The sequence below is a fragment of the Mesoplodon mirus genome (assembly GCF_964341445.2).
Source record: "Mesoplodon mirus genome assembly, chromosome: 16".
NCBI lineage: Eukaryota > Metazoa > Chordata > Mammalia > Artiodactyla > Ziphiidae > Mesoplodon > Mesoplodon mirus.
The window spans coordinates 11,365,092-11,378,250 of NC_138992.1; positions in this window are offsets into that span (position 1 = coordinate 11,365,092).

Sequence of the window (13,159 nt, forward strand, 5' to 3'; positions counted from 1 at the left end):
AGGAGGTAGCAAGGCAAAATCAAGTGCCACATGTGGTCCTTAAAGGTTTTGACCAAAACCATCATCCAAAATTGACTCCTTTATTTCATAGCCCTACCTGACAGCGAGACAGGTTTCTGTTGTTAAAAGTCCAGAACTTGCCTTCCGAGTGTCATTAGGGTGCAGCATGACAAATCAAGATTTGATGTTGTGAAACCAGGGTGAAGTTCACTTCTTCCCAGGCAGTCATCCAAACACTCTGTTCATGCTAATACTCTTCCAGCAGGGCCCAAGAAGGGCATACCACAAATGCGTAGATTGATATCAGCATGTGCTGGGAACAGCTCCAAGCTCAGCTTTCAGCAGTTTGTAAAGATATCCACGAGGCACAAAGCAAAAGTTATAGATTGGCTTGACCCTGGAAGAGGGAACAAACATACTGTTCTTGTAGGGTGTTGCCATTTGATTTTGTTTAGGGGCCTCTCGGGCAAATGCAAGGACTGAGAGCATTTCATGATTCAAAAGGTGGGAATCAGAGTGAGGATATCTTTTTAAAACCCCAACTATTCTATGGATAAATTTATGGCACTTTAAAAATGAGAGCAAGAAACAGAGAGATTAAGCTCAATCTTCAATGCTTCCGACTGGGGAAAAGGCATTGATTCATCCATGAGATTGCTAATAGCAGGTGTCTTGTGTGACTTATGCCAACAAAGTTGTTTGGGCCCTAATCCTTTTCCATCTGTTCCATAACAGGGAGAGGAAACAGGAGAGGTTGTGAATAATTCTAGAACTTCAGAATCCTTTTCACCCTGGAATGTGGAAGTCCCACTTCCCCCTCACTGACTTGGTGATCTCTCGAAGATGGTGGGGCTTTCTGGGGAGGCAGGTTACTCCTCAGATGTGGATTCTTTCTCATCTCCTGTGAACTATGCTGATGAAGCTTCCCAGACTTGAAAGGAGACGGGGGTGCTAAGCATTGCTCTCAGTAGGGACATAATGGAAAAATTCTTCTGTTTCTCCTTTCCTCTGCTTACGTGGAGTTGTGCCCAGGTTTCCTCCTGAAAGAAGCTTCCTGTACCAGCCTGGGCAGAAGTTTTGGGAAGAGCAGAGCTGGAGGACTGTGGCAGAGAGAACACTAACTTCAGCACACCTACTCTACAGGCATTTTCCGAGTGCATTAGTATTTGCCAGACCTGGTGCTTTTTCATGAGTCTGAACTTCCAAGCATATTCCAGAACTTGGGAAGGGACCACTGGTTAAAAATCCATTTAAAAAAAGTATTTTGACTGCTTACACTGTGCCTATTAGCTGACAAGGGGCTCTAGAAGATTAGGTCTTCTTGATGGGAAAGACTGGCAAGGGTAGTAGGAAGGATACCAAACCCAAATCCATAGTAGGTGTCCAAAGCCCATAGCACTTCCTCTGCCCGTGATCTGCTCACGGATATAAACAGGCTATGAGTCCCTAGATGGGCTGTTCAACTTCTCTGACCATCAGTTTCTTCACTTGTAGGACAAAGATAATGATATTTGTGCTTCCACCTCTACAAGGTTGCTGTATCATATTAGATAACGTTGAAAGTGCGATATAAATGTTAGTTTTATTATTATTATGCAAAAAACCATAAAAAGTACAAGGAGACATATATAGACATACATATTCTAAGTGGTACTTGGTTCTTCAGCAGGTAGGTTACTATGAACTGAGCTCCTGGGGTACTATTTGAGCTGATCCTTGAAGAAGAGAGAGACTGTCAGCAGGTAAAGATAAGAGATAAATGTAGCTCAAGTGAGAGAAAGTATGTGTGTTAGTTTCCTAGGCTGCCTTCTAAAAAAAGTACCACAAAATAAGTGGCTGAAAACAATAGTGATTTATTTGCCCAAATTTCAGGAGCTTCCAAGTCCAAAACCAAGGCATCAGCCAAACCATGTTGACTCAAGGTTTTAGTTGAGTTGCTGGCAACTCTTGACCATCCTTGACTTGTAGATGCAGCACTCTGTCTTTGCCTCCACCAACACATGGTGTTTCCTTGTGCGTCTGTGTTCAAATTTCCCTCATCTTATAAGAGCACCAGTCATTGGACCAGGGACCACCTTAATCTTGTATGACCTTATCTTAACTTATTTACATCTCCAAAGACCCTAAGTAAGGTCACATTCATAGGTATCAGAGGTTAGCATTTGAACATATTTGGCAGGGGGCACAACTCAACTTGCAACATTATGTGAACAGAATTCAAAAAGAGGGAGGCACAAGATTCATTCAGAGGAACAGTGAGTAAATTAGGAAAAGAGCAGAAAACGTGTCAGATGAGTGGGGAGCGACAATTCCAGAACTGAATTGCAGTCAACAAACAAGTACCACGCTAGGAGCTGGGAGCATCAAGATGAATAAGACCACATCCTTAGAGACATTTTATGTAGCATGGAACACCTTCCTGTATAGAGATAACTATACTCCAGGTGGTCAGGGCTCTCATGGATTGTGACACAGGAGATATATGCTCTGGGAACATAGATTACGCCTCTTCTCTCTTACTCATGATTGAATGTCTAGAACCTAGTTTCTGATACACAGTGGGCACTAAATAAATACTGTTGAATAAATGAATGGACATCTGCTTTTATAGATGAAGAAACCAATTAAGAGAGTAACTTGTTGAAGAAAGCAGATAATGATAGTAAAGCTGGCATAAAACCTGGCCTAATTGGCTTCGGAATCCATGTTCTATTGACTCTTTTGCTGTCTGTTTGAATACCTTAACTCAGGAAAGTTTATCGGCCTGGCCATTGTTGTCTATTTTCCACTGTATGTTGAGGTCAGATAATACATGGTATCTTGGCTTCCTGAGACCACAGGCTAGGCTGTTCATCAGGCATGCCATTTGACAGAGCAGTGGCCTTGATCTGGCTCCACTCCCTCAAATGACATGCTCACTTTCTCCCACAGATGTTAGGCAGAGCCCAGAGGACACAGTGACATTTGGCATCTGCAAAAGGCCACTGTAATTCCTCCATCACAGGCACTGTCTTTCATCCTTTTAATATCCATTCAGAATAGTGCCATATCCTGACCCTGTGCCACTGGAGATAAACAGTGTTCAGCAAGATAGGTTTGCCCCCAGGTATTCATTACTGAGTTGGGAGATAAAATGGAATTCAAGTTCATTAGGTAACAAAATCTCAGGATCACAAAGAAACTTAAAGTTCATCTGATTTTATCTGTTTTAAACAATGCTTGAAGCACCACTGCCCCATTACCACTGAACAACCACATGCACATGCACACAGACACAGCAGACAGGCACACACACACACACACATACACACAGGATTGTCTGCAAGACTTTTCCAAATACTTAGCCCACAGACATAACCACACACAGAATCTTGGCCTTTTCCCTCTGAAGACAAGAATAGAATTCTTTTTGACCTAATAAGACTAGTTATTATTAGGAGGGAAATTTAATATTCCAAAAAAATGTTGAACAATAGCAGATTTAGCAGAGGTAGCCAGGAAAAAGAAAAAGATAAAAAAAAAAAAACAGAGCTTGTTCAGCATAGATAGTAAAAGAGACAAATTAAGGAGAAAGAAATGGTCATTACTTCCAAACACTAAAGAGACATCAAATAAGACTAGTAAGAAAAAGAGACGAAGAGGAAGGAAGATGTTAGTGTTAATAAACACTAATCCTAACCTGCTCCTTCCTTGGTGAAGCTCATCTTCGTTAATGGTGACTCCATTTAACCTGAACTTATGCCCCAAATTAGGAAATCATCCGTAACTCCTGTATTTTACTTGCATCTGTCATGCAATCAATCAGGAAATCTTGTTTTCTCTAACTTCAATATACCATACACGCATCACCCAAACACCTCTCACCACCCACACTGCCACAATCCTCCCCAGACTCCCCATCCTCTCCTTCCCAGACCATGCAGTCATCTCCCCATTGAGCTCTAGCCTTCCGTTCTGACTCAGCTGCAGTCTGTTATATACAGTGCAGCCAAGCCAGTCCTTGAAAACGTAAATGTTAATATATCACACATTTACTCAGAACTCCCAATAGTTTTCCAGCACAATTAGAACCAGTTCCATTATTCAAGCCAAGGACGACAAGACTCCATAATGTACTCTGGCCCTTGTGTTCCCTCCATTCTGCTTTCCCCCTTTGTCCCTCTGCACCACCCACTGTGGCTTCCATCACTGAACACACTCCACTCACCCTCCTCCATCAGGACTTTGGGGCTTGTGCTGTTCATGCTAAATCACACTTCTCCCACATACCCAAATGGTTCACTCCCACACTTTGTTCAGATCTTAATAATCATGTCATCACAAACCTCCTCTAAGCACTGAAAAAAGAAATATAAGAGAGTCTTCCTCCCATCATTCTCTATTTCCTCATTTTGCTTTATCTTTCATCATAGCACTGATCAGTACCTGCATATATATTTGTATGTAATCTCACACAGTTAGGATATCAGCTTATGAGGATAGGTATGTTATCCATCTTGTGTTCACTCATGAAACTCCATTGCCCAGGACCTGCTTGGCAATTATTAGCACAGAGCAATTGCTTAGTGAAACGAAGACTGCGTTTAGGAGCCAACATGCAGTTCTTGACTTTTTTTTTTTTAACATCTTTATTTGAGTATAATTGCTTTACAATGGTGTGTTAGTTTCTGCTGTATAACAAAGTGAATCAGTTATACATATACATATATCCCCATATCTCTTCCCTCTTGCGTCTCCCTCCCTCCCACCCTCCCTATCCCACCCTTCTAGGTGGTCACAAAGCACTGAGCTGATATCCCTGTGCTGTGCGGCTGCTTCCCACTAGCTATCTATTTTACATTTGGTAGTGTATATATGTCCATGCCACTCTCTCACTTTGTCACAGCTTACCCTTCCCCCTCCCCGTGTCCTCAAGTCCATTCTCTAGTAGGTCTGTGTCTTTATTCCCGTCCTTCCCCTACGTTCTTCATGACCTTTTTCTTTTCTTTTTTTTTTTAGATTTCATATATATGTTAGCATACGGTATTTGTTGACTTTAAATTCGATCTTAGGTGAGCTTTCCTCTTTCGATGGTGAGAATGTCCCCAGAAGTTACAGAGCTATTTCCTTCCTTTCCAAGAAACTCAGTGGAAAAAAAAAGATGTCTTTTTTTCCCCCATTTTTTCCAATGTTTGAGTACCATTAGACTAATGGGCCATTTGCTTAGTCCAGAAACAATCTCTGTGGTCAACAGATGAAATTAACTGATTGGTTAGACCAGATCCTGCTTTCACCACTGGAGTTGGGATTGGTCAATCCCCAAGCCACATGGATTTTGGGAATGGGAGTGCTGTGACTCCCCAAAAGAAAACAGAGATGTTGCTACCAAGGGGAGATCCAGGTTCTATGAGGTCTAAAACTTAATTTAAGAAAATGAGTATAAAACTGCAAATGCAGTATTAATCATAGGGCACTGGAAGTGGCCTGTGTGTATGTAAGAGGCCCCGAAACTTAAAATTGTAGCATCATGGCAAGTCTATTTTCAGGAAAGAAAAAGTAAAAAAGAAAACAGATGTCTTCACAAGGAGACTGAAAGGGAAGAAAAAATGTGGACCAGCCAGAGAGACCATGCAAGAGGAGGGCTTGATTAGAGACAAAAGAAGGACAACTGTCAATGAGACATGACAAAGCTTCCCTCTCTTCAGCTGAACACTTTTCCTGCTCAAGGCAGGAATTTTCAGAGCGATTTCCAGCCAGGAAGAGAGGAATGCGGAATTTGGTCTTAAGCTGTCTGTTCTTACCATTGTCTGCAGCTTGCTCTGAAGTGACTTGTGGAAAGAACAGCTGTGTGTCCCTAGTACAGCTAATCCTTCTGGAAAAAATAATAAGTTACATAACATAAATGTGTTTAGCTCCATCTCCGCCTCCCCCATAATTTAAAACATCCCGCAGGATGTCATGTTTGGGTAAGGTGTGAATAGTAATGATGAGTCCTGCACTATACATCCAGTATCTCCACACACGGGGAGAGGGGTCTCACTTCCTGGGTCATGGATGCTTATCCTGCAATTCTGGGGGAATTGGTGGAGCTGAACAGGTACCTAGAAACACAAATGGACTCGGCGCTGAAAGTCTGAGCAGTTTTATCCTGGTCAGTTCATAAAGTGTTACATTGGTGAACTTGTGTAGTCTGTGAATGTCGTCCTACAGAGGTTGGGCGAGGCTGCAAGGGTATTGATAGCGACCTGGGGGAGAAAGAAAGGAAAAGAACGTGCGTGGGCCAAGTGCAAGGGCTGCACTAAGAACTGGCCCCTGCAATAATTCCTGATGATAAGCATCTTCTACATTTGCAGTGTCTTTCTGAGCTCTTTCAGATTACAGACATTAACGTCACACACTCACGAACAAACAGAGCTCAGAGATCATGTGGGTCAACTTCTTTACGCAATCAAGAATAATCTGAGGTGTCGTGAGGGCGGTCCCATGTATGGAGGGAGTGTCTGCAATATGCCAGGCAATATGCTCAGTGCTTTCTATGAAATATTTCTAATCCTCAAAACAACCCTCCTCCTAAGATATTATGATGCCACTGTATAGCAAACAAGCAAACAAAACATCTGTCCAGAAGTCACAGGGAGAGTAAATAGTTGACACATGATTCAACCTCTCATCTAACCCCAAAGCTCCTGATTTCCATGAGTAATAGATCCTAATAATAGCTTTAGTATTATGATTATTATCACTATCTATAATTAGTGAGCTCCACTGTGTGCCAGATACTGTGTTAAAGGCAATGTGTGTGTGTGTGTATATATATTTACACATGAGAAGACTGTGACTTTGATAATCTACCCAAGGTAATTTATCCAAGGTCATTAGTCAATATTTGATATGCGAACCCTTGTTGTTCTGATTCTAGTGATTAGAAATGAAATGCTTTGCTTATATTCACTCACGGGTGATGTTGCAGCTGAGTGTTCCTGAAGACTTGGTGATGTGGACAGCTGGGCTTTTCATGGCCAGCAGCCTGGCGGCCAGTGCTATAGAATTTATGATAGGGTAGCTTAATGGGGAATGCCTCCCCAGAGGACAACTTTACACTTGCCTGATGAGTCCAAAGTAGTTGACTCTGAACCGGACCAGTGGGCCCCTAAAGCACGCCATGCCACAGCTACATGTCATGAGCTTTGCTTACTCCATGGTGTTCAAGTAACCACAGCCCTTGTGCGGGGGTGTAGCTGATCCCACGAGCTGGCTTGCTTTCCACTCTCTTGACTGTTAGCTCTTCTGTGGTGGCCAGAGAACAGACTGCCTCAGCATTTAGATTCGAAAGTGCACATTAGAGTCCCACGTGTGCTGGCCAAGGAACGCATAGCTCTGTCAGTCTTGTATTTCGTGTTCATCCAGCTCAGAGACGGCAACTCATCGAAGGCAATGGAGGACTCATTGGATGTCCTGGGTCTGAGGAGTTGATCCATGAAACCCCAGAGAGAAACGTGACATGGTCTGAAGTACAGAACCTTGGCCGATTCTTTTTCAGGAACCTCCCTCCAAAGAGCTGGTTTGAGATAAAAATGGTATCCCACTTGAGAAACCCTTATGCTGGGTCTGGTCAGGGCAAGAGTCCAGGCATTCCAGGAGTCTGAGGAAGAAAAACTAGATTTTCACTTACTTGAGGCGTGGGTTTCAATTCTCATTTCAAAAGAGTCCAAGATGAAAGAACCCTACCAGCTAATTTTAGAGTAAATGGTTTTATCCCCCTGATTGACTCAAACAGTGAAGAAGAAAGGGAATTGAGAAAAAAAAATGGAGATCTTGACTTTAAAACCAACTAGCCCTATGTAGCCGGTGCATGCTATGATTATGATTTTATTCTTCAACATTTGAGGTAGAACACGCCATGATCGGTGCTATGGAGTCATTTTGCTAACTCATATGAAAACAAAGCCCCTCGGCTGGGCCTGGGCTAACCGATTAACTAACTAGGAAGTGGTATAAAAATCCCTCTGTATTTTTAGACCTGTTTCCTCTTCTCTAAAATTGGAAGATGGAATCAGGGAAAGTTAAGGGAAAAAGGAGCTTAGAAATTATCTCATCCCCAATCCTTAAGAAGCAGATGTCTGAAGGTTACAGGATTTGTACAAGATCATATAGCTAGTTCTTGGCAGAGATGAGACTAAAACTTTGGTGTTCTGAACCAAATTCATTACTTTGGCTTTTTTTCTTTAAACCAAACAGCTTCAGTCCATCTTTTTTCAGAATTCTACAGCATGATTGGAAGAATATATTTAATGAAGTCACTACCATGGAAGATTTGAAAATCTGGATTTTGAAGCACTTTGCAGATGGAAGCAGTATTTGCCACAAACCACAAGATTAGAAGGGTAATACCTCCTCCCAGCCTTTCGCAGGTCTGGCTCTGGGAAGCCTGGCCACTGCCTCTGGAGAAACCAGGACAGTGAGCCTCAGGCAATCAGGGAGAAAGAGCCACCAGCAACTGCCCTCTGACCGCCCTCTCACCTGACACTGCGGTATTGGGGATGGAAAGAAACACAATCCTACCCAGGCTTCTCCATCTTGACTGCGTTGGATCTGAGCTCCCTTTATCTCTCTAGGGCTTAGAGTCTAGGGCCTCTGGGGATGACTGAGGAAAAGATGTTTCCAAAGGATTAGAGGACATGAGAATTGAGAACCAAAGAAGAGAGAGTGTTTCTTCACTTGTTTTTCCCCACCTTCCATTGTAAAATGGAAATCTGATCAGCAAACTCCCCATAACAAAGTACCTCCCCCAGTGCACATGCCTGGTCCTGGTTCCTCCAGGTTTACCTTCTGCCTTTTCTTCCTCATGATGTTCCCCTCCTGGGATCTTCATTCTGCTCTTTACAACAGCCCCCCACCTTCCATTGTAAAATGGAAATCTGATCAGCAAACTCCCCATAACAAAGTACCTCCCCCAGTGCACATGCCTGGTCCTGGTTCCTCCGGGTTTACCTTCTGCTTTTCCTCCCTCATGGTGTTCCCCTCCTGGGATCTTCATTCTGCCCCTTACGACAGCCCTACTGTATCTTTTGCTCAAAACTCCTGGGGGGTTCTTGCCCCCTCTGCCTGGAATACCCCATCCCCTCCTCCCCAGCACTACCACCAGCAAGCAGCCATCTACACATCACCTCTTCAGAAACGTCTTCACTGACTATGGGGTCACCGCCCTCCTCTGATCCCCAGGGCACACTTGTGCTTGCCTCTGGCAGAACTGATAACACTGTATTGCTATATCTATTTAACTTAAGTTTTCTTCTATATACTGTAAACTCCATGAGCTCAGGGGGCAATGTGTGTTTCGTTTAACATTTGTTCCCAGACCTTAGCACAGTTCTGGGTGTGATATATATATATAGATAGATAGATATAGATAGATATAGATATAGATATATAGATATTAGATATATAATATCTAACCCTTGTTAGTTATTTAGTGGGTAAATGGATAACACCTAACATTTATTGAATGCTTACTGTTTGACTATCACTGTTTTAAAGGCTTTAAGGCTATTATCATCAATTCTTTCAACAACCGTTGAAAAAAATGCCATTATTATTTCCACTTAGTGGAGGAGGAAATGTAGGCTAGGGGGCTTTAAAAAGCGTCCCTAAAATGACATGGTTAGTAGTGGAGAAGGAAAAGGAAGGCATGAAGTTTGCCTTGAAAATCCAGCTCCTACTCGCTTTACTGCCTGGCTCTCTCATAAACTCTGTGATTTCCCTGGGATTTGGTACAAAGGGAACGCTGTGTTAGAAAGGGTCCCTTTCAGTACTACCATGCTATCTTTGTACAACTTGATGCTGGGGTGTGGGGTGTGGTGGCAGTAGAAACAGATGCTTCTTAAGCATCTTCTAATTGACAGAAATGGGTCTCATGTCTCTGCCTCCAGGTCCTCACTTCAGTGAAGAACTCCCCCAATGCCAGTTCTGATGACTTCTGTGAAGAACAAAACGTTATCAAGGTAGGCCCGGGGCATCGTGTGTCCAGGATTTCCCGATAGCTAACAACAAACTCCATCTTGCTCATAAGAGTTCACCACAAAGAAAACCCCATTGCTTTTATGGTGTTAGGGCAGAGATCTGGGTCAAATAGGGGTAGAAGTACTTTATAAGAGAGAAAATCAGATTAGTTAGGCCTCTATACACTTTGGCTTTATTTCCTCAAGGTTTGTTGAAACCTCTTCCATTCCTTTCTATCTGACCACTCCTTCCCTATTCACCTGGATGGGACTTGCATGGTAAAGGTGAGACTTTACACAAGCCCAGAAATACCAGGAAACTGAAGCAGTCATCCCTGAAAAACAAGACACATGCCCCAAAGAAGCAGACTTCATGGGAGTCAGACAAATCCGGTTGGGTGGATGTGGTAACTTCTGATTTTTACTCTCTCGCCAGCATGCTTTCCCACCCCCATTCTCCTGGTTCAACATACATCAGGGGAATGAGCTAACTCCTTTTGTACTTCAAGGCCTGGTATCCATCAATTACTGGTGCCATCAAAATCGTAAGTACATAAGAGCTCATTTACTTAATATATATTTATGAACACCAATTTCCTGCCAAGGGTGTCTGTCAACTGATTGGGATGATGGTGCATTTAAATCCTGGGGGACTGGTGCCCAATCATGAATATAATTACAAATCTACATCCAAGGAAGAATTTCCACAGTCAAGCCTTGGATTCCAATTTTGAGATTTACATTGTTCCTTTTAATTACATACCAACTCTGTGGTATGTAGTTGTGCCAGTTTGGATTAAGTCAGACACCAGGTATAGACTTTTTTCACCATTAATATTACCCTCAGTGTTAAGAGAGTTGACATTTTAACAAATATTTTCATAAGAAATATCCTTCTAGATGTCAGACCTGCCCAAAGGTAGAATAACCTGCCTTTGAGGAGTAGTGAGCTTCTAGTCACTGGAAGTGTTCAAGAAGAGACTGGATAACTATTTGGTTGAGATAACTGTACTGGGAATTCCAGCATTAGCCACTTCTTTAGACTGAAATAATGAAATAATCAAGAACTAACAGATTCTGTGTTATATCACAATTTCATTTAGCTGCAAGAAATGCAATGCCTAACAGCAACATAGAGAAATAAAAGGTTATATGTTTAATATTTCAAGAAGTCCAAAGTTAGGTGGTGGATAAGTTGGTTCATCAATGCTATCGTGGACTCGGGAAGTTTCTATTTTTTTGCTCCACGATCATTAGTCAATAGACCTTATCCTCATGCTTATAATAATGATAAAGTTGTTGATGAGGATGATGATAGTATTGACACTTTGTACTTTTAACCATGTGCCAAAACTGTTCTAATGGCTTTCACGTATTTAAATACTCATGGTTATAAGAGGGCAGTAGTACCACAGACCTCACATATGTGTTCCAGTTAACAAAAAAGGAGTGTGTGTGGGAGAGAAACTAAAGAGGCAAAAGAAATACTTTATCAGTACAAGTATTTCTAGAAGCTCACCCAAAAGAAGTCTGCTTTAGTTCTACTGGACAAAAGAGTCTCATATGACCATCCTTAGCTGGAAGGAGGTCAAGGGAAGAGGGATCCTGAATGGAGGCTGGGTCAATGCATGAACTGCTCCTGTGTGAGGTAAGGCTTTTCACATCCATAATGTCAACTGATCCTTACAACAACTCTGTACACTAGATACCAAAGGAAACTGAAGAACACAGAGTTTTAAGTAACTAGTCATTTAGGTATTAATTTCCAAAGCTGAGATGTGAAGCCACCTACACTGACCTCAGAAACTGTGCTTCCATACTTGTCACTACTACACAAGGCTACCTCCCTAGATTGGTTTTAGTTCCCCTCCCTCCCTGAAATTCGATAACTGAGATGTGCTAGTCACCTTGAAATAGAAGACGGAGTAGAATTACACGGTGGCAAGTCCAGAGTCAGTTCTTTCCCTGTAATGGCTTTCCATGAATTTGCTGGATCCACCAAAGGTCTAATAAGGTGAATGCTCAATGCCACTTAACCAGGCACAAGTTCAGGCTGGCGCCAGAATGAGGAGCACTCACTGTTCCTGCCACTGCTGAGCGAGGCACACATTCTCTAGATGAAAAGTCACTCTCTGGGAATAGGTCAGATCTCTTCAAAAGTGCGTTGCACATACCGGGTCATAAGAGGATCACTCATGCAGCCCCAGATTAACGTCATACGTAGCAGTTCGGTCACCTGACGGGGATGCTCTTTCCTAGGTTGTTTCATCTGGCTCCCCATGAGTAGCATAAGCACTAGGAAAATCCAGATCACTGTAAGATGGAGACATTCCCTTTTTGGCAGAGGTATCAGCTAGGCTATTCCTGCAGGATTTGTAGGTTAATAAGGCTAAAGGACACGGTGATGACTCTCTGTCTAAAATATTTGCTGTTGCCCTAGAACCACTTCTCCCCATGGGGAGGCAGCACAGCGCAGACATAAGTGCAGGCTGACTTGGATTTGAATCCCTATCCCCCAAGCCCCACAGCCTTAGCTGTGCTATGTAAACTCTCTCAACTCATATGGTTATTTTGAGAATTAAACAAGGTACTACCTTGAAACCACTCAGCAAGGTGGTCAGCTGCATGGAGTGGAGAATCCATAAATGTGGGCTGCGGTTCACTATTATTACTGTTGTTGTTGGTTCCATTATTATTTTTCAGAGTAGGTGTTGAGTTTCTTACCATCTGGAGGACAAACCCTGGAAAGATTCCCAGGTATTTCCAAGGTGAACGTGAGGTCCATGGATATGGATTGCAGGATTGAGGCATCTAAACCAGTATTTCAGTAATTGAAAATTAAAGCTGGAAGTCTGTTTATGCTGAGATCCACAGGCTACTGGACCTATGATTACTTGTCCAGAATCTGAAAGATCTTTAAAATTAATTCTCTCTACTAAAATGATCCAGTAGTGGGAGAAACACTCAGGACCAGGTGCTAGGGTCTCAAAAATCAACCCCAGGGTCTGGTCTATTTCTTCCTTTTAAAAAAAAAGTTATTGCCCCCACTGAGATGAATAACAATATCAACCATTAACCTTTTTTTAAACACTTAGACACTTAACGCTATGTTCCGCTGACATTCGAAACCTACATGTATCGGCACATGTGAGTCTCACAGTTAGTTCCTTGCTGTAGGTTCT